Raw genomic sequence first — 26,247 nt, 5'->3', positions numbered from 1 at the left:
ATCAGCCGAAGCACTTCGTGACGCCAGCGACTGAGCGGCGCGCGCCGGGTTGGACCGCGTAACGTGACTTCCTTTGTAATGGAGGTTGCTAGGTCTGCTCTCCGGCCGCGTACGCAACGTGCAGGTGTGCTATGGGCGATGGGCCCAGACCCCTGTGCGCTTAGGTTTAGACCGGCGTGCTGGCCTCTCTGTTGTGCCTAGGTAGGGGCTGCGACGTGTTGATCTTCCGAGGCCGGGCATGACCCAGAAAGTGTGTCCGGCCAAATGGGATCGAGCGTGTTGGGTTATGTGGTGCACCCCTGCAGGGAAGTTAATCTATTCGAATAGCCGTGATCTTCGGTAACAGGACGACTTGGAGTTGTACCTTGACCTTATGACAACTAGAACCGGATACTTAATAAAACACACCCTTCCAAGTGCCAGATACAACCGGTGGTCGCTCTCTCACAGGGCGACGAGGGGAGGATCATCGGTTAGGATTATGCTATGCGATGCTACTTGGAGGACTTCAGTCTACTCTCTTCTACATGCTGCAAGATGGAGGCTGCCAGAAGCGTAGTCTTCGACAGGATTAGCTATCCCCCTCTTATTCTGGCTTTCTGCAGTTCAGTCCACCGATATGGCCCTTTACACATTTACCCATGCATATGTAGTGTAGCTCCTTGCTTGCGAGTACTTTGGATGAGTACTCACGGTTGCTTTCTCCTCTTTTCCCCCCTATCCCTTCTACCTGGTTGTCGCAACCAGATGTTGGAGCCCAGGAGCCAGACGCCACCTTCGACGACGACTCCTACTACACCGGAGGTGCCTACTACTACGTGATGCCCGCTGACGACGACCAGGAGTAGTTAGTAGGATCCCAGGTAGGAGGCCTGCGCCTCTTTCGATCTGTATCCCAGTTTGTGCTAGCCTTCTTAAGGCAAACTTGTTTAACTTATGTCTGTACTCAGATATTGTTGCTTCCGCTGACTCGTCTATGATCGAGCTCTTGTATTCGAGCCCTCGAGGCCCCTGGCTTGTAATATGATGCTTGTATGACTTATTTTATTTGTAGAGTTGTGTTGTGATATCTTCCCGTGAGTCCCTGATCTTGATCGTACATGTTTGCGTGTATGATTAGTGTACGATTAAATTGGGGGCGTCACAAGTTGGTATCAGAGCTGACTGCCTATAGGAATCCCCCTTCCCAACTCCTTGGCCGAAGTTGAGTCTAGACATTACAAAACTTTTACTAATATGGTTGTGTGTCTTACGGGCCCACGTCGCCATCTGGGTGGTATTAGGATCTTTTACTCCTCAATCCTTACTCTGGGACTCTGAACTCTCTTCTATTCGGGTTAAATGATTTTACTAATTCTAACTCTAGGATCTCGTAACTACTCCCTCCCGGAGAGCTCCTTATCACATTGGATCGTCGGCTGCACCAGAAGATTTCGAAGTTATTCTCCGATATTCTTATAAGACTTGTGCCCGTTGCTTTTGCAATTCCCTACCACCAAATATCCTTTTGGATAAATACATACACTTTTCATTTATACAATCATTCCCCGTTGGTCTTGTTATTACAATATACCCCGAAATTCTCTCCTTTGTCCTGAGAATACTTTGTGCCTACTGCCTTGAGTCCCTTGCTACATAAATACCCCTACGGATAATTGCTCGCACTTACCGAGTATCCGCCCATCCCTAGCTGTTCATGTGTTTCACAATGGTCTTCGAAATACTATTCGATCCTCCAAAAAAAAATCCTTAGTAGCTTATTGCTCTGCAATACTTGTCTGCTTGCATTATGGATGCTTTCCATATGTCTGGTGGTATTCGTTAGTATCCTTAGACATCGTCATTTTGATCCTATTGATTCAACATGAATGCGAATGCACGCAATCATCAGTTGATCCTTTTAAATTATCATTCAGGCTCAGCCGTCATTTTTGAACATGAGCTTGTTCTCGACCAATCTGTTTACCGTCAATTGTACCCTTAGGTCTACAGAACTAATCCACCCTTGATCAGAGCATCTGCTTCTGATCCTTCTATTTGGAAAACATAATTCCTTTGATATCTAAGCATCGAATCATTCAGGTGTTCTATAATCTGATGCCTTGCATCCTTTCTTCAACTGATTGTGTGCCGATGCTCACATCAGCTCCGCTATGGACCGTCAGATCTTTATTGGATTATTATTCAACAGTGCCCTCCTTATTCAATAATCTTGTGAGCCTTTCCTCGGATACATAATGCTTTTGGTAAATTGTATCCTCTGTTTTCTCAACCATGCTCTATTTTCGAGCTGGTGGTATTTAAGATTGAAGCTTGTGGTATATGTTTCCATGATACCCTGACGGGTTGAACCTATGCCTTCCCCAAACTGTATGAACCAAAAGGTTTTCTCGGGTCATACTTATCTGGTACTACAGCAGGTAAAGACTTTCAACAACTAATGTCATTTTCAAAATACGAGAGGTGAATGAAAGGTTATATGTTGAACAAGTGGGAGTCGACCTTGAACCCTGTGTTCATGCCCATGGGCCCGATGTATACCTTTATCATGGAAGCTTCTCATAAAGTAATTATCCCCTTGATATAAGTTCATCTTGTAACTATGGACGTGGTTCTGGCCATGTTTCTCCTTGATTCCATTTCTTGTGCAAGTTTGAGCACTTGTCTTCTGCAGAGCATTACCCTAGTCCAACCTCTACTTTGATCTGTCATCGAGTGTTATCCCCCTGGTATCTCGAGATTATCATGGAACCACATAACTTCTTATGAGTTCTTCAACAAGTGCTACATTCTCACTGACTCCAAAATTTTCACGGGCTCTGAGTTATTAAACACTCAAAGACACCGATAATTGACTGAAGTCTGCACCGCGATTAAACAAATCGTGGTAACCTTCATGACTTACGAATTTGAACTCGATCACGTCATTCCTAGCCTACTTGGCTATATCCTTGTCATGCCGATTTTAACTGTGCTACCTGGTCCTTCCTAGAACAAAAATTTCGAGGAGAGCTAATCTTACGTCGATCTTCCTCGTCATAACAATTGTCCTTGAATGACAAGCTTGATTTCAAGTTTGTGTCGTACCTATGGTTTCAATAACTTCTCGCTTCATCATTCTGTGGACTTGATGTCATCGCCGATCGGTTACATCTTCTTGAAACCTCTCGACAAATGTGTCGTGATCATCATCAACATTTTGACCCCTTCTAGGATATCAATTGAATTCATGATGAGAAGTACCATCCTCGCCCCTCAATGGTTTGTGTTATCACCGACCACTTTATTGCCTTCCGTTCAACACAAACTTATTGTGTTTTGTGTTATACCTTGAGATCCTTGCTATCCAGCATTTGTTCTTCTTTACCTTGGATTGTTACCACCTTCTATGTCAAGAATGTCGTGGTAATTTTACCACCTCTTGATAATTCTTGATATAGTAATATCTCTCGCCTTTTGCGTTCATTTCTTGGTCTCCGTGTTGTTTCTAACCGTAATACTGACAAATGGTCTGTGATGTGTAAAATCTAAACTTCTAGCAACCCTATTGCTTTGAAGTTATTGGTCTACAGTTTCATTCTAAGTCTATTGCTTATTGAATCATCATTCGAACATTGATCATGCTACCTAGTCCAGATTCCTGGGTGCACCCTTCTATCATTGTTCAGTTGTGTATGTTTCCCTCGAGCATACATCATTATATCATTTGATCCGACAAATGATATTTCCTTGTTCACATAATTGTGGAAATCAATCCTTTGGAAATCTCGATGATTTGTTGCTGAGCCTATCAGCCACCTCCTCATCCTCTCATTGGTTTACTGATGAACTCTTGTTTCAGAGCTCACTTCCATAGATCATTTCTGAGAATCTCACAATGTCATCTCGTCAAATTGTGTTGCACCTTTTCTTCTCAGGCATCCTGAGTCTGAGGCATCCTGGCACCAATCAGATCTGAATCTCGATCAGATATGATGGTTGGAACATATTTCCAAAGACTTATAAAATTGGTCCTTATATGACCCAGTAAGGTGATGTCATTCCTAGGACACCTGGCCGGAGGACATATTGTTATCAGTTTCCTATTTGGTAAGTTTAACCATTCTTCCATGAGGAAATTGTAAGACTTATTCTATAAGTTGTTCCTGATGGATCCTTTGTGTATCGATAGCCTGACCTTTACCTGTTGGCCATGTCAAAGCTATCTCGAAGCATGTCTATGGTACTCCGATTTTCAACAAGAACTTTTGAAGCCCAATGTTAAATGTTTCCTGCTCAATTATCCAAACACCACTGTATGGGTAATGTCATGAAATTTCTCTCCCCTCACCTAAAGAGTCTTCTACATTATATCCTGTCATGGATATCATGATCTACTTATCCTTGGGGAGGATATATCCTTGAATATGTGTTTAAACACATTTTCCTTTCCATTGTTCTATTTAAACTAATGATCATGTTTTTTTCTTTCCATTGTTTGGTTTAACCTTTTTTTGTGAGCTATATGATCTAGGCAGTAGTATTCTCCTGCTTATGTAAACACCTCGGTGTACAATTCTGTCAGCAAGACCCTGTTTCTACTGTTGATGACTTCTGGTAACTGTCGATGGACGAGAACTTTGCCTATTGGTTCGCCTCGTTCAACGAGCAGGAAAATGGTTCTCTTCATCCCTCGCCCTTCGTACCGATGTTGTTGCCAACATAACTGACATGCTACTCTCTGACATGCCTTGCTATCATGATCGTGCAAGATGTCACCGCTCCTATTTTTAAACCACATGGTGGGCCCATAACCCACAGTTCCACAGGATCGAAACCCGACTCTCCTGTACAACCCTGTTTCTAATGGTTATTCTCCATGCTTGGCTTCGTATTTAATTCATGGGCCACCTTTCTAGTGCTCTATTCTGGTATCAGATGCAATGCGTATTCCCATTGCTCTAAAGCCCTTTCACACTTCGTTTCAGGCAACAAACGATTTCCCATGCGATTGAAAGTTCTACTTTGCATCTTCTTACTTTGCTCTCGATAATTTCTTAAGTTTCAATTCGAGAGTTACTTTTCGCCACCTTCCCTAATGTTATCTACCGGATAAGCAACCGTGTAGAGTTCCCTTCCTTCGAGTTATCCCTTATCATTTTACGTAAGTAAGATGGAGTTCCCAAAGAAAGGATGCCTACTTCATCATGATGACCGAAGCAGAGAAATGAAGACATCAATGTAGTGGATCGACCGCTTCGAGAAGAGCAACCAAGATCAAGAAAACTCGATAGAATTTCGTAACCAAATTCCTTCCCCCTCACTTCCCCTCTTAAATCTCGGGACGAGATTTCTTGTAGTGGAGGAGAATTGTGACGCCCGGGTAATCAAGCTACAGTAACCTCTGCTAATGATGCCACGTCACCTTGATTACTATTGCTAATCTCGCGTTAGTTCGAAAACGGTTCGATTTCAAATTCAAAATCAAGCAAACATTAAAAGTTATCAAATATTAAAACTAAAATGTTCGGGGTGATTCAAATAATCCATATTAAATATTGGTGAAGAAACCCCACTGTTATAAAATCTTTAAATACTCTAAAGCAAATAAAATAGTAGCAAAACAATTATTGAAATGCCTTTTATAATTAATAAAATGTTAAGCTATCCTATTTAGGGACTAAACTTTATATGGTAGTGGGTTTAGTGGTAGACTAATTTAGGGGTCATTTTGTACTTTACAAAGCTAAAATTAAGGAGGAACAAAGTAAAACAGAAAAGAAACAAAATACATAAAAGAAAATTAAACAAAAAAAACAAAAAAAGGGCCTCGTGGCCAACTGGACCTCGGCCCAGCCAGTGACACAGCTGGTCCCAGCCGCCCAAATGGGCCGGCCCACCCCGCGCCCTAGCCTACTAATCCCCCCCATGACCGAAACCCTAACCTACCCCCACCCCCGCTCTCCCCACGACGCCCCCCTCCTCTCTCCCGATCTGGATCGGGATCCAGAGGAGGCCGACGCCGCTCGACGCCGCCCCGCGCCCGGAGCTCGCCGCCCCCCATGCCAGGACGCCGCCACCTCGCCGTCCTCCTCCACTCCGTCGCGCGTCCCCGCCCCCCTCCACAACGGCCCTCCCCAGCCTCCACTGACCCCCGCTGCCCCGCTCCCTACAACGCACCGTGAGCCGCCCCTCCTCCTTTCCCCGCGGTCACCGCCGCTCACGCGCCCGCCGCCCGCGCCCGCTGCCGCTCGGCCATGCCCTTGGCCGCGGCTTCCACCCCGCGCGCGCTCCGGCCCCGCGCTCACCGCTGCCGCGCCACGCCCTGGCCGCGCGCCGCTCCGCTTGGCTGCGCCCATCGCCCCGCCCCGACGCGCCTTGCCTGCGCCGCTCGCTCGCCGTGGCCGGCATCCACGCCCGCACGCGCCCGCCTGGGCCGTCCCGTGCCACCGCAGCCCCTCCCGCTCCTGCCTTTTGCCTTGGCCGCGCGCGCCTGCGCTGCGCGCCCCCTTGTCGTGCTGCTCCGGCGCCCTGCCGTGGCCAGTGCCCCGCCGTGGCCAGCACCCCCTGGTAACATGGGCGTGCGCCCAAACGGGCAGCGCCCAGCGCCCGCATCCGCACCTGTGCGCCGGCGCCCGCTAAGGCCCCCTGACCCAATGACATGTGGGGCCTAGCCCCTGGAACGTTTATAAAAAAAGATTAAAAGGAAATAATAAAAAATATATTAATTAATTAATTGGTTAATTAAATTAATTAACTTAACTAATCCTGATTAGATTAACCTAATAACTAATTAAACTAATTAACTACTGTTAATTAACATAACTAATCTGTTAACTAAACTAATTAACCTGGTTAATTAGTTAATAGACAATGACATGTGGGTCCCACTGGACCCACCTGTCTGTTTGACTGGTCAACCGACCAGTTGACCTGCTGACATCACTCTGATGTCATGCCTACGTCATCACACACTGTTTTGGATAATGTTGGAATTAAATATATAATTAAAATCATAAAATGATTTAAATCTTTAGAAAATCATATATTTTAATCCGTAATTCGGATGAAAATACTTTGTACATGAAAGTTGCTCAGAACGACGAGACGAATTCGAATACACAGCCCGTTCATCCGCCACGCATCCATAGCATAGCAAACACGCAACTTTCCCCCACTCCGGCTCCTTTGCCCAAAAATGCGAAACACCGGGAATAATTTCCCGGATGTCCCCCCCTTCACCGGTACCACCTCGTACCGCGTTAGGGCGCACCTAGCATCACGCTTTGTCATGTCATGCATCGTCATGCATTTGTTTGCATTATATTTATTGTTTCTTCCCCCTCTTCTCTCGCTAGACATTGAGACCGACACCGCTGCTACCCAGTACGACTACGGTGTTGACGACCCCTCTCTCTTGCCAGAGCAACCAGGCAAGCCCCCCCTTTGATCACCAGATATCGCCTACTCTTTTCTCTATACTGCTTGCATTAGAGTAGTGTAGCATGTTACTGCTTTCCGTTATTCCTATCCTGATGCATAGCCTGTCCTTGCTACTACTGTTGTTACCATTACCGGCTATCCTACTGCTTAGTATAGGATGCTAGTGTTCCATCAGTGGCCCTACACTCTTGTCCGTCTGCCATGCTATACCAGTGGGCCGTGATCACTTCGGGAGGTGATCACGGGCATATACGATATACTTTACACAGTTACATTACCTGTGATAATGTTCGGAGATGGGGGCTGAAGGGGCAGGTGGCTCCATCCCGGTAGAGGTGGGCCTGGGTTCCCGACGGCCCCCGACGGTTACTTGGAGGCAGAGCGACAGGGCAGGTTGAGACCACCTAGGAGAGAGGTGGGCCTGGCCCTGGTCGATGTTCGCGGATACTTAACACGTTTAACGAGATCTTGGTATTTGATCTGAGTCTGGCTACTGGCCTATACGCACTAACCATCTACGCGGGGACAGTTATGGGCACTCGACGTCGTGGTATCAGCCGAAGCACTTCGTGACGCCAGCGACTGAGCGGCGCGCGCCGGGTTGGACCGCGTAACGTGACTTCCTTTGTAATGGAGGTTGCTAGGTCTGCTCTCCGGCCGCGTACGCAACGTGCAGGTGTGCTATGGGCGATGGGCCCAGACCCCTGTGCGCTTAGGTTTAGACCGGCGTGCTGGCCTCTCTGTTGTGCCTAGGTAGGGCTGCGACGTGTTGATCCTCCGAGGCCGGGCATGACCCAGAAAAGTGTGTCCGGCCAAATGGGATCGAGCGTGTTGGGTTATGTGGTGCACCCCTGCAGGGAAGTTAATCCATTCGAATAGCCGTGATCTTCGGTAACAGGACGACTTGGAGTTGTACCTTGACCTTATGACAACTAGAACTGGATACTTAATAAAACACACCCTTCCAAGTGCCAGATACAACCGGTGGTCGCTCTCTCACAGGGCGACGAGGGGAGGATCATCGGTTAGGGTTATGCTATGTGATGCTACTTGGAGGACTTCAGTCTACTCTCTTCTACATGCTGCAAGATGGAGGTGGCCAGAAGCGATGTCTTCGACAGGATTAGCTTTCCCCCTCTTATTCTGGCTTTCTGCAGTTCAGTCCACCGATATGGCCCTTTACACATTTACCCATGCATATGTAGTGTAGCTCCTTTCTTGCGAGTACTTTGGATGAGTACTCACGGTTGCTTTATTCCTCTTTTCCCCCTATCCCTTCTACCTGGTTGTCGCAACCAGATGTTGGAGCCCAGGAGCCAGACGCCACCTTCGACGACGACTCCTACTACACCGGAGGTGCCTACTACTACGTGATGCCCGCTGACGACGACCAGGAGTAGTTAGTAGGATCCCAGGTAGGAGGCCTGCGCCTCTTTCGATCTGTATCCCAGTTTGTGCTAGCCTTCTTAAGGCAAACTTGTTTAACTTATGTCTGTACTCAGATATTGTTGCTTCCGCTGACTCGTCTATGATCGAGCTCTTGTATTCGAGCCCTCGAGGCCCCTGGCTTGTAATATGATGCTTGTATGACTTATTTTATTTGTAGAGTTGTGTTGTGATATCTTCCCGTGAGTCCCTGATCTTGATCGTACACGTTTGCGTGTATGATTAGTGTACGATTAAATCGTGGGCGTCACAAAGACTAGTAGCGGCAAGAAAGTTGACAACATCTACGCCCACAACAAATTGTGTTCTACTCGTGCAAAGAGAACTACGCATAGACCAAGCTCATGATGCCACTGTTGGGGAACGTTGCAGAAAACAAAAATTTTCCTACGTTGTAGGATCGAAAATATGTCTAGAGGGGGGGTGATTAGACTACTTGACCAAATAAAAACTTAACCTTTTCCCAATTTTAGTTCTTGGCAGATTTTAGCTAATTTAGGACAAGTCAAGCAATCATCACATAATTCAAGCAAGCATGCAAAGAGTGTATAGGCAGCAGAAACTAAAGCATGCAACTTGCGAGAATGTAAAGGGAAGGGTTTGGAGAATTCAAACGCTATTGGAGACACGGATGTTTTTCCCGTGGTTCGGATAGGTGGTGCTATCCTACATCCACGTTGATGGAGACTTCAACCCACGAAGGGTAACGGTTGCGCGAGTCCACACAGGGCTCCACCCAAGGGCAACAGTTGCGCGAGTCCACATAGGGATCCACCCACGAAGGGTCCACGAAGAAGCAACCACCCACAAAGGGTCCACGAAGAAGCAACCTTGTCTATCCCACCATGGCCATCGCCCACACAGGACTTGCCTCACTAGCGGTAGATCTTCACGAAGTAGGAGATCTCCTTGCCCTTACAAACTCCTTGGTTCAACTCCACAATCTTGTCGGAGGCTCCCAAGTGACACCTAGCCAATCTAGGAGACACCACTCGCCAAGAAGTAACAAATGGTGTGTAGGTAATGAACTCCTTGCTCTTGTGCTTCAAATGATAGTCTCCCCAACACTCAACTCTCTCTCATGGATTTGGATTTGGTGGAAAGAGGGTTTGAGTGGAAAGCAACTTGGGAAGGCTAGAGATCAAGTTTCATATGGTAGGAATGGAATGTCTTGATCTCAACACATGAGTAGGTGGTTCTCTGTCAGAACATATGAGTTGGAATGGTGTGTGTGTTCTGATGGCTCTCTCATTGAATGAGAAGAAGGTGGAGGGGTATATATAGCCTCCACACAAAATCCAACCGTTACATAGTTTTCCAATCTCGGTGGGACCGAATCAATAAACTCGGTCGGACCGAAAATGTAAACCTAGTGACCGTTAGTGATTTTCGGTGGGACTGACATGCAACTCGGTAGGACCGATATGGTTAGGGTTTGGGCATAACGTAATCTCGGTGAGACCGATTACACAAACTCGGTGAGACCGAATTTGGTAATTAGCTAACCAGAGAGTTGGTCAGGCAAACTCGGTGGGACCGATTTGCTCTCGGTGAGACCGAGTGGAACTCGGTGAGACCGAAAAGTTACAAAGGGGAAACACTGAGTTTACATTGCAATCTCGGTGGGACCGATTCGCTCTTTCGGTGGGACCGAAAAGTTACGAAAGGGAAACAGAGAGTTTGCAACCCCATCTCGGTGAGACCGAGATCCCTATCGGTAGGACCGAATTGCTAGGGTTTGGCAGTGGCTAATGACAAGTGAAACTCGGTGGCGCCGGATAGGAAGAATCGGTAGGACCGAGTTTGGATTAGGGTTTAGGTCATATGTGGATATGGGAAAATGGTTGAGGGTTTTGGAGCATATCACTAAGCACATGAAGCAAGAGGCTCATTAAGCAACACCTCATCCCTCCTTAATAGTATTGGCTTTTCCTAAAGACTCAATGTGATCTTGGATCACTAAAATATGAAATGAAGAGTCTTGAGCTTTTGAGCTTGAGCCAATCCTTTGTCCTTAGCATTTTGAGGGTTCCACTTTCACATCCATGCCATGCCAATCATTGAGCTTTCCTGAAATAATCATCTTGGAATAGTATTAGCTCAATGAGCTATATGTTGTTATGAATTACCAAAACCACCTAGGGATAGGTTGCACTTTCAATCTCCCCCTTTTTGGTAATTGATGACGAACATATAGATCAAAGCTTCGACAAATGATAATAAGCATGAAATATATCGTCGCTTTGAGAAGTATGTGAATAAGTAAGAGCTCCCCCTAAATTTGTGCATATTTAAAATTTGCTTTGGACTGCAAATGCACAAAGAGTTAGAGTCATGGGTTACTCTTCCATGTCACATACATCTTGGTGGAGCGCTCAAAATGATAAGAATGAAATACATGCACTCATCACCAAGAATAATGAATGATCACATAGATAGATAAGATAATAGCATTAAGCAAGCATTAAGTGTAGCTTATGATCAAACACATGATCATCAATGTCTCACAAATAATGACGTAGTATCTCAAGCACTCAAAAGCAAACAAAGTTCGAAAAACCACCAAATAAAGCAAGAGAGAAAAGCAACACTCTCTCTCTCTCTCTCGAAGCCTATGATCTATACATTTTCCCCCTTTGGCAACAAGTTACCAAAAAGTTCCTAGAAAGATGCATAGTGCTAGATCGACTACTCAGGCTTGATCTTCAGGTGGTGGTGGAGTCTGGATCACTCCAAGGACGAAGGCTTCGTATAGACGTGGATTGGCTGAAGTAGTCGCTGGTGAGTTGAGCTGAAGTAGATGCTGAGCTGGTGGAACTGAGGCTGTAGCTGGTGCTGAAGTGGTGGCTCTGGTGTCAGCAACTGGCACGGCAGATGACCTCGGGCCTCGTGGCACTCTGGCAAAGGCATGAGTGGGTCCTGCCTCTCCTCTCTGCATGTCCTCCTGGAGCTGCTCCACTGCAGACTGAACTTCTGTTACCTTGACATCCAAGTCATAGAACTTCTGTTCCATGATTCTCTCTAGGCTCTGCTGATTCTGAGTGAGGGTGGCCAGACTTTGCTCAATCCTCAGCGTGGATGCAATCAAGTAACCAAGCTGCTCTTGTTTGGTCTTCAAGAAGTATTCAGATGCCTCCTCTTGAGTAGGCATCTTGGCAGCTTTCTCCTTCCTCGCCTTCTCCTTCTTTGCAATGCTTGGGCAGATGATGGCTCGTTCTCAGTCATGACAACTTGATTGTCCTCGAAATCTGGACGGATGGGCAGGTGTTCCTTGTCCAATAGATATATGCCCGTGCCCATCTTGGAGTTGATGAGCTCTGAATTTGAGGGGCATATCCGCAGCTCCTCTTCTGATCTGCTGCAGTCCTCTTGATATGTTTCCACTATGAGGCTCATCACCTTGAACTTCTGAGGCACATCAAACACATGTAGCAAGTTGATAGCATGGCCTCTGATCATCTTGTGATCTCCAGACTTAGGGCAATAAGGTGTGCCTTAGTATCCAATTGATCGTCGGGAGCCCTGACAGAAGGTAATGCACAGACCCAAACTTGAAGGTGTCAAGAGCTTCATTGGGAATTTCCTTGTACATATTGGACATGGAGTTATGGTCCATCTTCTTCTTGGCATAGATATCCAAGTCATCATCTTGCTCCTCTGCGGGCATTAATGATCTGTGCCCACTCAGCCACTGTAGATTGGTACCTTGTACCCTCAGACATCCATGTGATCCTCCCATCTGGATAAAAGTGAGCCTGTGGAGTAGAACTGCATGATGAGTTCCTCGTTCCACTTTGTGAGCTTCTGCCCAACAAAGTCAGCTACTCCACAAGCTATGAAAGCTGTCTATCACTCCTGGTAGTTGCTCCTCACTGTCCTTGATGTATGTCCAATCAACCCATCGCATATCACAGACAATGGGCTTCTTATCTAGCAGCACTGTCTCATAAGAAATCCTGCTGCTCCTTGGTGTGAAACCTGTAGTCCACGGCAGTCCTTCTCCTTGAAGCATACGGGTCTGCTTCTCTCCATTTCCTTAGCCCTGAATCTCTCCTGAGCTTCATGTCCTCAGCCACAGGATGAGCATCGTTGTGGTCTGGGATCTTGGGCTTTAGCTTCCTAGGACATTCTCTTCCTCTTCTTCAGCAACAGTCTCAGGCACTGGGGCCTTGTTCTTTTCAGCTGCAGGAATGCTCCTTGTATTCCTCTTTGGTTTTGGTCTTGGAGGCAGCTTTGGGCTTAGATGCAGTAGCCCCTGACCTTATGGCATCACCCATTAGCTTGGGTGCCTTGGGCGCTGGTGCAGCCTCTTTCTTCCTCTTCCATGATGGAAGCTTTGCCAAGCACTCTAGCCACAGTCTTCTTCACCCTTTCCTTCCTTTTCTTGCCCTCAGCTGCAACTGGCTCTATGGGCTTCTCAGTTGACTCTGCCTTTGACATTGGCTGCCTGCCTGCTGGCCTTTTGATTTTCAGACCTGGCTTAGTGCCTTGAGCTGGCTCATTCTCTTGGAAGTGGCCTCTTCCTCTGCCACATAGTCCTCATCTTCGGAATCTGAAGTCCTCTTCTTCCTTTGTCTCGTGGCAGCCTTTGGCAAATTGCTAGGAGTGCTCCTGCTGCCTTCATCAGATGAACTGGAGGGACTAGTGCCCTCACTCATCACACTTGCTGCTCTGACATATTTTGGCTATCACTTTGATCAGACATGCTGCAAACTGACTGCTGACCCTGTGAATAGATTATAGAAGAGATAGAAAATAGAGTGGATGAGCATCACAAAATGCAGAGATTTTTGCAAAAAGAATGATCCAAAAACTTAGTTTTAGTTTCCCACTGAAATCATCTCGGATCTACCGATTTTCAAACTCGGTGATACCGAAGCAGTTTTGGAACCTAAACTAGTGAACTCGGTAGGACCGAGTCACAGTTCGGTGGCACCGAGACTGCTAGGGTTTCACTGAGTTCAAAAATCGGTCACACCGATAAGTAATTCTCGGTCAGACCGAGTCTCACTTGTGCAATGGCATAAGCCAAATCGGTGGGACCGAGTTTTTCAACTCGGTGGGTCCGAGATGGTTTCGGCGGAAACCTAAACCTAGAATTTTCGAATCAAACCTAATCTACGGGCGTTTTGACTGGATAGAAGTTTATCAATACGTGGCATAGAATCAATATGATCACAATGTGCTAGGAATCAGATTGAGGATAGCACAAAGATCAAGTCCATACCCTAGTTCGGCGGGGACTTGCTACGGCGGCAACGGCGGGGCAGAATTCCCGTTGACGGCGACGGAGACCAGCGACTGGAGGCGGCTGGCGGCGAGAAGACGATCCGGAGACCACGAGGGCAGAGCAGGCTATCGCGCGGGCGAAGGGGTTCGGAGAAATTTCCAAATTTTGCCCGTGACTATATATAGCCCGACCCTGTCGGTGTGACCGAGTGGAACAACTCGGTGGCACCGAGATTCATAACTGCGGCAGTTACTGAAACTCGGTGTGACCGAAAGTTCAAATCGGTTGCACCGAGATCGAAAACCTAGATCAACTTAATGATCTCGGTAGGACCGAAAGTAGGGTATCGGTCAGACCGAGAATCATAAAGAGGTTTTGGAAGTTTAAGTCTATGACGAATCGGGGACTCCGAGCGCTCCTCACACAGAGTGGTTCGAATCTGACTTGATCAAATTTTGTGATGCAGCATGAATAGAGTTTGAGACGAGAAAAGCATAGATAGCTAGAGGAGGTTCTTAGGCATTCTTGTCCATCCACTTGGCAAAAGAATAAAACCAAACAATCAAAACAACAAGTGGATGTCCTCGAATGAGTAAAATATGCAACCAGCATGCTCACACAATAAGATGGCAAATGAAATATGTGACAAGGCATGCACAACCAATTCTAGCATCTATCAAGCAATTTGCGATGACTAGGTCATCTATATATGAGTATATTGACTTAGGAGTCAAGTGAGAACACTTGATCATAGGTCATACTCATCGTTTAAGCTCAAGTGGGGTTACCACTTTTACATAAAGCATTGTTGTGTTCACATCTTTAGAGTTGCTTTAGCTCAAGTCTTAGAGTAAAGCTCCCCCTAGATGTGATATCCCCCCTAAGGGGATGAACTAACCTTGGGTTTTGTCTATCGCCACCATGGCCATCGCCCACGAGAGGACTTGCCTCACTAGCGGTAGATCTTCACGAAGTAGGCGATCTCCTTGCCCTTACAAACTCCTTGGTTCAACTCCACAATCTTGTCGGAGGCTCCCAAGTGACACGTAGCCAATCTAGGAGACACCACTTCCAAGAAGTAACAAATGGTGTGTAGGTAATGAACTCCTTGCTCTTGTGCTTCAAATGATAGTCTCCCCAACACTCAACTCTCTCTCATAGGATTTGGATTTGGAAAAGAGGGTTTGAGTGGAAAGCAACTTGGGAAGGCTAGAGATCAAGATTCATATGGTAGGAATGGAATGTCTTGGTCTCAACACATGAGTAGGTGGTTCTCTCTCAGAACATATGAGTTGGAATGGTGTGTGTGTTCTGATGGCTCTCTCATCTGAATGAGAAGAAGGTGGAGGGGTATATATAGCCTCCACACAAAATCCAACCGTTACACAGTTTTCCAATCTCGGTGGGACCGAATCAATAAGCTCGGTCGGACCGAAAATGTAAACCTAGTGACCGTTAGTGATTTTCGGTGGGACTGATGATGCAACTCGGTAGGACCGATATGGTTAGGGTTTGGGCATAACGTAATCTCGGTGAGACCGATTACACAAACTCGGTGAGACCGAATTTGGTAATTAGCTAACCAGAGAGTTGGTCAGGCAAACTCGGTGGGACCGATTTCTCGTTTTACTCGGTGAGACCGAAAAGTTACAAAGGGGAAACACTGAGTTTACATTGCAATCTCGATGGGACCGATTCGCTCTTTCGGTGGGACCGAAAAGTTACGAAAGGGAAACAGAGAGTTTGCAACCCCATCTCGGTGAGACCGAGATCCCTATCGGTAGAACCGAATTGCTAGGGTTTGGCAGTGGCTAATGACAAGTGAAACTCGGTGGCGCCGGATAGGAAGAATCGGTAGGACCGAGTTTGGCTTAGGGTTTAGGTCATATGTGGATATGGGAAAGTAGTTGAGGGTTTTGGAGCATATCACTAAGCACATGAAGCAAGAGGCTCATTAAGCAACACCTCATCCCTCCTTGATAGTATTGGCTTTTCCTAAAGACTCAATGTGATCTTGGATCACTAAAATATGAAAATGAAGAGTCTTGAGCTTTTGAGCTTGAGCCAATCCTTTGTCCTTAGCATTTTGAGGGTTCCACTTTCACATCCATGCCATGCCAATCATTGAGCTTTCCTGAAATAATCATCTTGGAATAGCATTAGCTCAATGAGCTATATGTTGTTATGAATTACCAAAACCACCTAGGGATAGTTGCGTTTCTCAATGACACGCAGGTCATACAAAAAATAAAGACAACTCCCTATGGCTCCTGCCGGTTGTCATACTCATCGACATGCAAGTCGTGATTCCTATTACAAGAACATGATCTCATACATCACATATATCATTCATCATTCATCACAACTTTGGCCATATCACATCACAAAACACTTGCTGCAAAAACAAGTTAGACGTCCTCTAACTGTTGTTGCAAGTTTTACGTGGCTGCAAGAGGGTTCTAGCAAGAACGTTTTCTTACCTACGTTAAAGCCACAACGTGATTTGTCAACTTCTATTTACCCTTCATAAGGACCCTTTTCGTCGAATCCGCTCCAACTAAAGTGGGAGAGACAGACACCCGCCAGCCACCTTATGCAACTAGTGCATGTCAGTCGGTGGAACCGGTCTCACGTAAGCGTACGTGTAAGGTTGGTCCGGGCCGCTTCATCCCACAATACCGCTGAAGCAAAATAAGGTGGGCAAGGCACCCCCTTGGCCGCCGCCCCCCCCTGGGGGTGGGGGGCGCCACCCTTGCCTTGGGGGGCAAGGCACCCCCTTGGCCGCCGCCCCCCCTGGGAGATTGGATCTCCTAGGGCCGGCGCCCCCCCTAGGCACTCTATATATAGTGGGGGGGAGGGAGGGCAGCCGTGCCCAAGCCTCTGGCCTCTCCCTCTCCCTCCCATGACACTCCTCCGTCTCCCTGCGCTTGGCGAAGCCCTGCCGAGATCACCGTTGCTTCCACCAACACGGAGGTGCCGTCCGTTCGGCACTTGGTCATCGGTGATTTGGATCACGTCGAGTACGAATCCATCAACCCCGTTCTCTTCAACGCTTCCGCCCGCGATCTACAAGGGTATGTAGATGCACTCCTATCTCCCTCGTTGCTAGATGACTCCATAGATTGATCTTGGTGATGCGTAGAAAATTTTAAAATTCTGCTACATTCCCCAACAGTGGCATCATGAGCCAGGTTTATGTGTAGTTACTATGCACGAGTAGAACACAAAGCAGTTGTGGGCGTCGATATTGTCAATTTGCTTGCCGGTACTAGTCTTATCTTGATTCGGCGGCATCATGGGATGAAGCGGCCCGGACCAACCTTACACGTACGCTTACGTGAGACCGGTTCCACCGACTGACATGCACTAGTTGCATAAGGTGGCTGGCGGGTGTCTGTCTCTCCCACTTTAGTCGGATCGGATTCGATGAACAGGGTCCTTATGAAGGGTAAATAGAAATTGGCAATTCACGTTGTGGTTTTGGCGTAGGTAAGAATCGTTCTTGCTAGAAACCTATAGCAGCCACGTAAAAACTTGCAACAACAATTAGAGGACGTCTAACTTGTTTTTGCAGCAAGTGTTTTGTGATGTGATATGGCCAAAGGATGTGATGAATGATATATGTGATGTATGAGATGATCATGTTCTTGTAATAGGAATCACGACTTGCATGTCGATGAGTATGACAACTGGCAGGAGCCATAGGAGTTGTCTTTATTTATTTATGACCTGCGTGTCAACATAAACGTCATGTAATTACTTTAATTTATTGCTAAAGCGTTATTCATAGTAGTAGAAGTAATAGATGACGAGACAACTTCAAGAAGACACGATGATGGAGATAATGGTGTCATGGCGGTGACAATGATGATCATGGAGCCCCGAAGATGGAGATCAAAAGGAGCAAATGATATTGGCCATATCATGTCACTATTTGATTGCATGTGATGTTTATCATATTTTACATCTTATTTGCTTAGAACGACGGTAGCTTAAATAAGATGATCCCTCGTAATAATTTCAAGAAAGTGTACCCCCTAACTGTGCACCGTTGCGAAGGTTCGTTGTTTCGAAGCACCACGTGATGATCAGGTGTGATAGATTCTAACGTTCGAATACAACGGGTGTAAGCCAGATTTACACATGCAATACACTTAGGTTGACTTGACGAGCCTAGCATGTACAGACATGGCCTCGGAACACGGAAGACTGAAAGGTCGAGCATGAGTCGTATAGAAGATACGATCAACATGAAGATGTTCACCGATGTCGGCTAGTCCGTCTCACGTGATGATCGGACACGGCCTAGTTAACTCGGATCATGTTGCACTTAGATGACTGGAGGGATGTCTATCTGAGTGGGAGTTCATTGAATAATTTGATTAGATGAACTTAATTATCATGAACTTAGTCTAAAATCTTTACAATATGTCTTGCAGATCAAATGGCCCACGTTGTCCTCAACTTCAACGCGTTCCTAGAGAAAACCAAGCTGAAAGACGATGGCATCAACTATACAGACTGGGTCCGGAACCTGAGGATCATCCTCATAGCTGCCAAGAAAGATTATGTCCTAGAAGCACCGCTAGGTGACGCACCTGTCCCACAGAACCAAGACGTTATGAACTCTTGGCAGTCACGTGCTGATGATTACTCCCTCGTTCAGTGCGGCATGCTTTACAGCTTAGAACTGGGGCTCCAAAAGCGTTTTGAGAGACACGGAGCATATGAGATGTTTGAAGAGCTGAAAATGGTTTTTCAAGCTCATGCCCGGGTCGAGAGATATGAAGTCTCCGACAATTTCTTCAGCTGTAAGATGGAGGAAAATAGTTCTGTCAGTGAGCACATACTCACAATGTCTGGGTTACATAACCGCTTGACTCAGCTGGGAGTTAATCTCCCGGATGACGCGGTCATTGACATAATCCTTCAGTCGCTTCCACCGAGCTACAAGAGCTTTGTGATGAACTTCAATATGCAGGGGATGGAAAAGACCATTCCTGAGGTGTATTCAATGCTGAAATCAGCAGAGGTGGAAATCAAAAAGGAACATCAAGTGTTGATGGTGAATAAAACCACTAAGTTCAAGAAAGGAAAGGGTAAGAAGAACTTCAAGAAGGACGGCAAGGGAGTTGCCGCGCCCGGTAAGCAAGCTGCCGGGAAGAAGCCAAAGAATGGACCCAAGCCCGAGACTGAGTGTTTTTATTGCAAGGGAAGTGGTCACTGGAAGCGGAAATGCCCCAAATACTTAGCGGACAAGAAGGCCGGCAACACTAAAGGTATATGTGATATACATGTAAGTGATGTGTACCTTACCAGTACTCGTAGTAGCTCCTGGGTATTTGATACCGGTGCGGTTGCTCACATTTGTAACTCAAAGCAGGAGCTGCGGAATACGCGGAGACTGGCGAAGGACCAGGTGACGATGCGCGTCGGGAATGGTTCCAATGTCGATGTGATCGCCGTCGGCACACTGCCTCTACATTTACCTACGGGATTAGTTTTAAACCTCAATAATTGTTATTTAGTGCCAGCTTTGAGCATGAACATTGTATCAGGATCTCGTTTAATTCGAGATGGCTACTCATTTAAATCCGAGAATAATGGTTGTTCTATTTATATGAGAGATATGTTTTATGGTCATGCTCCGATGGTGAATGGTTTATTCTTAATGAATCTCGAACGTAATGCTACACATATTCATAGTGTGAATACCAAAATATGTAAGGTTGATAATGATAGTCCCACATACTTGTGGCACTGCTGCCTTGGTCACATAGGTGTCAAACGCATGAAGAAGCTCCATGCAGATGGACTTTTAGAGTCTCTTGATTACGAATCATTTGACATGTGCGAACCATGCCTCATGGGTAAAATGACCAAGACTCCGTTCTCAGGAACAATGGAGCGAGCAACCAACTTATTGGAAATCATACATACTGATGTGTGCGGTCCAATGAGTGTTGAGGCTCGCGGTGGCTATCGTTATGTTCTCACCCTCACTGATGACTTGAGTAGATATGGGTATGTCTACTTAATGAAACACAAGTCTGAGACCTTTGAAAAGTTCAAGGAATTTCAGAGTGAGGTTGAGAATCAATGTGACAGAAAAATCAAGTTCTTGCGATCAGATCGTGGGGGAGAATACTTGAGTCACGAATTTGGCACACACTTAAGAAAATGTGGAATAGTTTCACAACTCATGCCGCCTGGAACACCTCAGCGTAATGGTGTGTCCGAATGTCGTAATCGCACTCTATTGGATATGGTGCGATCTATGATGTCTCTTACCGATTTACCGCTGTCATTTTGGGGCTATGCTTTAGAGACTGCCGCATTCACTTTAAATAGGGCTCCGTCGAAATCCGTTGAGACGACACCGTATGAATTATGGTTTGGAAAGAAACCTAAGCTGTCGTTTCTAAAAGTTTGGGGATGCGATGCTTATGTCAACAAACTTCAACCTGAAAAGCTCGAACCCAAGTCGGAAAAATGCGCCTTCACAGGATACCCTAAAGAAACTGTTGGGTATACCTTCTACCACAGATCTGAAGGCAAGATCTTTGTTGCCAATAATGGGTCCTTCTAGAGAAAGAGTTTCTCTCGAAAGAAATAAGTGGGAGGAAAGTAGAACTTGATGAAGTATTACCTCTTGAACCGGTAAGTGGCGCAGCTCAAGAAAATGTTCCTGAGGTGCCTACACCGAGTAGAGAGGAAGTTAATGATGATGATCATGAAACTTCTGATCAAGTTACTACTGAACTTCGTAGGTCCACGAGGACACGTTCCGCACCAGAGTGGTACGGCAACCCTGTCTTGGAAATCATGTTGTTAGACAATGGTGAACCTTTGAACCATGAAGAAGCAATGGTGGGACCGGATTCCGACAAATGGCTGGAAGCCATGAAATCCGAGATAGGATCCATGTATGAAAACGAAGTATGGACTTTGACTGACTTGCCCGCTGATCGGCGAGCCATAGAAAATAAATGAATCTTTAAGAAGAAGACATACGCGGATGGTAATGTGACCATCTATAAAGCTCGGCTTGTCGCTAAGGGTTATCGACAAGTTCAAGGGGTTGGCTACGATGAGACTTTCTCATCCGTAGCGAAGCTGAAGTCCGTCCGAATCATGTTAGCAATTGCCGCATTCTATGATTATGAGATATGGCAAATGGACGTCAAAACGTCATTCCTTAATGGTTTCCTTAAGGAAGAATTGTATATGATGCAGCCGGAAGGTTTTGTCGATCCTAAGAATGCTGACAAGGTGTGCAAGCTCCAACGCTCGATTTATGGGCTGGTGCAAGCATCTCGGAGTTGGAACATTCGTTTTGATGAGATGATCAAAGCGTTTGGGTTTACGCAGACTTATGGAGAAGCCTGCATTTACAAGAAAGTGAGTGGGAGCTCTGTAGCATTTCTCATATTGTATGTGGATGACATATTGTTGATGGGAAATGATATAGAATTCTTGGAAAGCATAAAGGCCTACTTGAACAAGTGTTTTTCAATGAAGGACCTTGGAGAACCTGCTTATATATTAGGCATCAAGATCTATAGAGATAGATCGAGACGCCTCATTGGTCTTTCACAGAGTACGTACCTTGACAAGATATTGAAGAAGTTCAAAATGGATCAGTCAAAGAAGGGGTTCTTGCCTGTATTGCAAGGTATGAGATTGAGCACGGCTCAATGCCCGACCACGGCAGAAGATAGAGAAAAGATGAGTGTCGTCCCTTATGCCTTGGCCATAGGGTCTATCATGTATGCTATGCTATGTACCAGACCTGATGTAAACCTTGCCGTAAGTTTGGTAGGAAGGTACCAAAGTAATCCCGGCATGGAACACCGGACAGCGGTCAAGAATATCCTAAAGTACCTGAAAAGGACTAGGGACATGTTTCTCATGTATGGAGGTGACGAAGAGCTCGTCGTAAAGGGTTATGTCGATGCTAGCTTCGACACAGATCTGGATGACTCTAAGTCACAAACCGGATACGTGTATATTTTGAATGGTGGGGCAGTAAGCTGGTGCAGTTGCAAGCAAAGCGTTGTGGCGGGATCTACATGTGAAGCGGAGTACATGGCAGCCTCGGAGGCAACACAAGAAGCAGTCTGGGTGAAGGAGTTCATTACCGACCTAGGAGTCATACCCAATGCGTCGGGCCCGATGACTCTCTTCTGTGACAACACTGGAGCTATTGCCCTTGCCAAGGAGCCCAGGTTTCACAGGAAGACCAGGCATATCAAGCGTCACTTCAACTCCATTCGTGAAAGTGTTCAAAATGGAGACATAGAGATTTGTAAAGTACATACAGACCTGAATGTGGCAGATCCGTTGACTAAACCTCTCCCTAGAGCAAAACATGATCAACACCAGAACTGCATGGGTGTTCGATTCATCACAATGTAACTAGAATATTGACTCTAGTGCAAGTGGGAGACTGTTGGAAATATGCCCTAGAGGCAATAATAAAATGGTTATTATTATATTTCTTTGTTTATGATAATTGTCTATTGGTCATGCTATAATTGTGTTATCTGGAAATCGTAATACATGTGTGAATACATAGAGCACAACACGTCCCTAGTAAGCCTCTAGTTGACTAGCTCGTTGATTAAAAGATAGTCATGGTTTCCTGACTATGGACATTGGATGTCATTGATAACGGGATCACATCATTAGGAGAATGATGTGATGGACAAGACCCAATCCTAAGCTTAGCTCAAAGATCGTGTAGTTCGTTTGCTGTAGCTTTTCTAAATGTCAAGTATCATTTCCTTAGACCATGAGATTGTGCAACTCCCGAATACCGTAGGAGTGCCTTGGGTGTGCCAAACGTCACAACGTAACTGGGTGACTATAAAGGTACATTACAGGTATCTCCGAAAGTGTCTGTTGGGTTGGCACGAATCGAGACTGGGATTTGTCACTCCGAATGACGGAGAGGTATCTCTGGGCCCGCTCGGTAATGCATCATCATAATGAGCTCAATGTGACCAAGTGGTTGATCACGGGATCATGCATTACGGCACGAGTAAAGTGGCTTGCCGGTAACGAGATTGAACTAGGTATTGGGATACCGACGATCGAGTCTCGGGCAAGTAACATACCGATTGACAAAGGGAATTGTATACGGATTGATTGAATCCTCGACATCGTGGTTCATCCGATGAGATCATCGTGGAGCATGTGGGAGCCAACATGGGTATGCAGATATCGCTGTTGGTTATTGACCGGAGAGGCGTCTCGGTCATGTCTGCATGTCTCCCGAACCCGTAGGGTCTACACACTTAAGGTTTGGTGACGCTAGGGTTGTAGAGATATTAGCATACGGTAACCCGAAAGTTGTTCGGAGTCCCGTATGAGATCCCGGACGTCACGAGGAGTTCCGGAATGGTCCGGAGGTGAAGATTTATATATAGGAAGTCAAGTTTCGGCCATCGGGAAAGTTTCGGGGGTAATCAGTATTGTACCGGGACCACCGGAAGGGTCCCGGGGGTCCACCGGGTGGGGCCAGCTATCCCAGAGGGCTCCATGGGCTGAAGTGGTAGGGGAACCAGCCCCTAGTGGGCTGGTGCGCCCCCCTTGGGCCTCCCCCTGCGCCTAGGGTTGGAAACCCTAGGGGTGGGGGGCGCCACCCTTGCCTTGGGGGGCAAGGCACCCCCTTGGCTGCCGCCCCCCTAGGAGATTGGATCTCCTAGGGCCGGCGCCCCCCTAGGCACCCTATATATAGTGGGGGGGGGAGGGAGGGTAGCCGCGCCCAAGCCCCTGGCCTCTCCCTCTCCCTCCCGTGACACTCCTCCATCTCCTTGCGCTTGGCGAAGCCCTGCCGAGATCACCGTTGCTTCCACCACCACGCCGTCGTGCTGCTGGATCTTCATCAACCTCTCCTTCCCCCTTGCTGGATCAAGTTGGAGGAGACGTCTTCCCAACCGTACGTGTGTTGAATGCGGAGGTGCCGTCCGTTCGGCACTTGGTCATCGGTGATTTGGATCACGTCGAGTACGACTCCATCAACCCCGTTCTCTTGAACGCTTCCGCGCGCGATCTACAAGGGTATGTAGATACACTCCTATCTCCCTCGTTGCTATATGACTCCATAGATTGATCTTGGTGATGCGTAGAAAATATTAAAATTCTGCTACGTTCCCCATCACTATATGTGTCATTGACAACGTTGCTTGTGGAGAGTAATAAGGATTTATCTAGCTCATGTATGTCTGAGCCTGAGACGGAGAGGACAACGGTCGTGGCTCCATTGATGATAGTGGTTGCGACACAGAGCCGTATGAATGGACAGCAGGCAAGCCAAGCACTCCCTGGGAATCGCCGTGATTCCGGAATCGGTGGCGGGTCCCTGCCCCTACCACCCATGAAGCTGACAACGATCACGTGGGCTCGTGCGGCGGCTGTGGAGGAGAGGGAGGCAGGCAGGGGGAGACTTGTAAGCGTGAACTCACATGGAGGAGGAAGGAGACGTGATGAGGATGGCCATGCCTCCATCGCTGGCGGCGGACATGACGTGCAGCTGCAGGACTAGACATCAGACAGGCGGAGTCGTTTCTGGGAGTTGCTTGCTTTGGTGGTGCTCTTGGGTTTACGATTTCAATATAATCCTATGGCGGAGTGAAAGGTTAATGTTATTTCTCTGATATCACATTGTATCTTCTTGGCTCAAGTATTGAGAAAGTAGCATTGTCGCAGATGTATTTACTTAGTTTGATAAGATGGTGAAAATATCTGTAATTCAGACATGACAGAGAGTCAAATTTAAAAGTAGCTTTTATAGTCATAGCTAGCTTACTTTGGTTTACTTGGTCCATGTAGAGCTGGAATCTCGGAGCTACACTTTCAACTGGCTTGCTTTAAAAATCAAGTAAAACGAAAAGAATAGAGGTTTCAATTGTAGCAAGAGTTTAGTAGTGCTACGGATCCGTGGAGCAGGCAAGAATTATTGGTCAACATTATAGCTTCTATTTGTCATCTAGATGTTGTACATCAGGTACAGATCTGTTTAAGAAGGATTGTTGTACATCAGGTACAACCTCTTATAGCTTCTATTTGTCATCCAGATGTTTAAGATGTTTGGTCTGATGATCTCCCTTCACATTTGCTTGTTTAAACAAACAGGAATTAAAGTTTACGGAATGCGAGAAAAATAAATGCATAACTGGATCTGTGATTCGGTGATTTTTTGAATGTGAAGGTGCATTCTTACAAATTTTTTGCTCATGTTAGTTTAGCCCTTGGCTACATTATACAGACAACATATTTAGATACTTTTGATTATAAAGATCTCTGACATGATCATATTGTTAATTTCAGCTTTTGGATTTGCATATAATGCTGACACCACATGGACTCTGAAGGAAGTTGTGCTAAGTTCTAAGCTTTCCCTACTTTTCTAGCTTGTGTGTTTCATTGATGGAGGAGGTATAAATCTGTTCCTTAAAGCGAGCAAATCAAAACAAAAGCGCAGGAGGTATCCGACAACACTGACGACTGCTACGCCATTCCACTTAGACCTGAAGGCAACATCAAAGGGTGCCACCAACAGCAGAGGTCGAATGTTTCACCATCAAGTGCAGACTTATCGTTCAGCTACAGTCACTTGATCATCGTCACAGACACCGCCACACTAAGAATTGTGAAGCTGCTCTACTTTCAGGTACAAAATTGGACATCATGTGAGGTGTTATGCTCAACCCCAACCAGTTCAAAGGCAACACTGGTGGTGGTCCTCTGAGTATGCAAATGACATCGAGTGGGCACTGCAATAATACATGCTAATAGGTGCAGTTTCATCTCAAGCAGACGAGCACTGCAATAGTAGATGCTACTCTCAGCGATTACTAACGTGAAGTTTCACTCAAGATCTCGCATATACTAAAGAGGTACTGTCGATAAGTATCACCATTTAGTTTTTTTACAGTCTGTAGATTCATTTATATGAACAATATTGATCTCAAGGATAACACTATAGATTCCTCTATTCCTTCTGCTAATGTGACTGTAGCAACAGTCGCTCCCATTCAAACTTTTTTTAGGGAAACTAAAACATGCATTTTGCTCACCTGAACATTAAGTTAAGGAAAGCAGAAGGTTCGGGGCCTGTGCAAATTATTCAAATTTTATATTTG

The 26,247-nt window shown here is 46.3% G+C and overlaps 1 long non-coding RNA gene across 1 annotated transcript in view; it reads left to right on the top strand.

Moving 5' to 3' along the window:
* The window catches only part of LOC125522712, a 46,370-nt gene extending 20,718 nt beyond the window's left edge, over nt 1-25,652 (top strand). The window contains exon 3 of the long non-coding RNA XR_007289938.1: nt 25,516-25,652. This is a non-coding gene — a long non-coding RNA (uncharacterized LOC125522712). The remainder of the gene's footprint in view (nt 1-25,515) is intronic.
* The last annotated feature ends 595 nt before the right edge of the window (nt 25,653-26,247 follow it).

Source organism: Triticum urartu, chromosome 7 (genome assembly GCF_003073215.2).
Source record: "Triticum urartu cultivar G1812 chromosome 7, Tu2.1, whole genome shotgun sequence".
Taxonomy (NCBI): Eukaryota; Viridiplantae; Streptophyta; class Magnoliopsida; order Poales; family Poaceae; genus Triticum; species Triticum urartu.
This window is presented reverse-complemented; position numbering and strand designations above follow the sequence as displayed.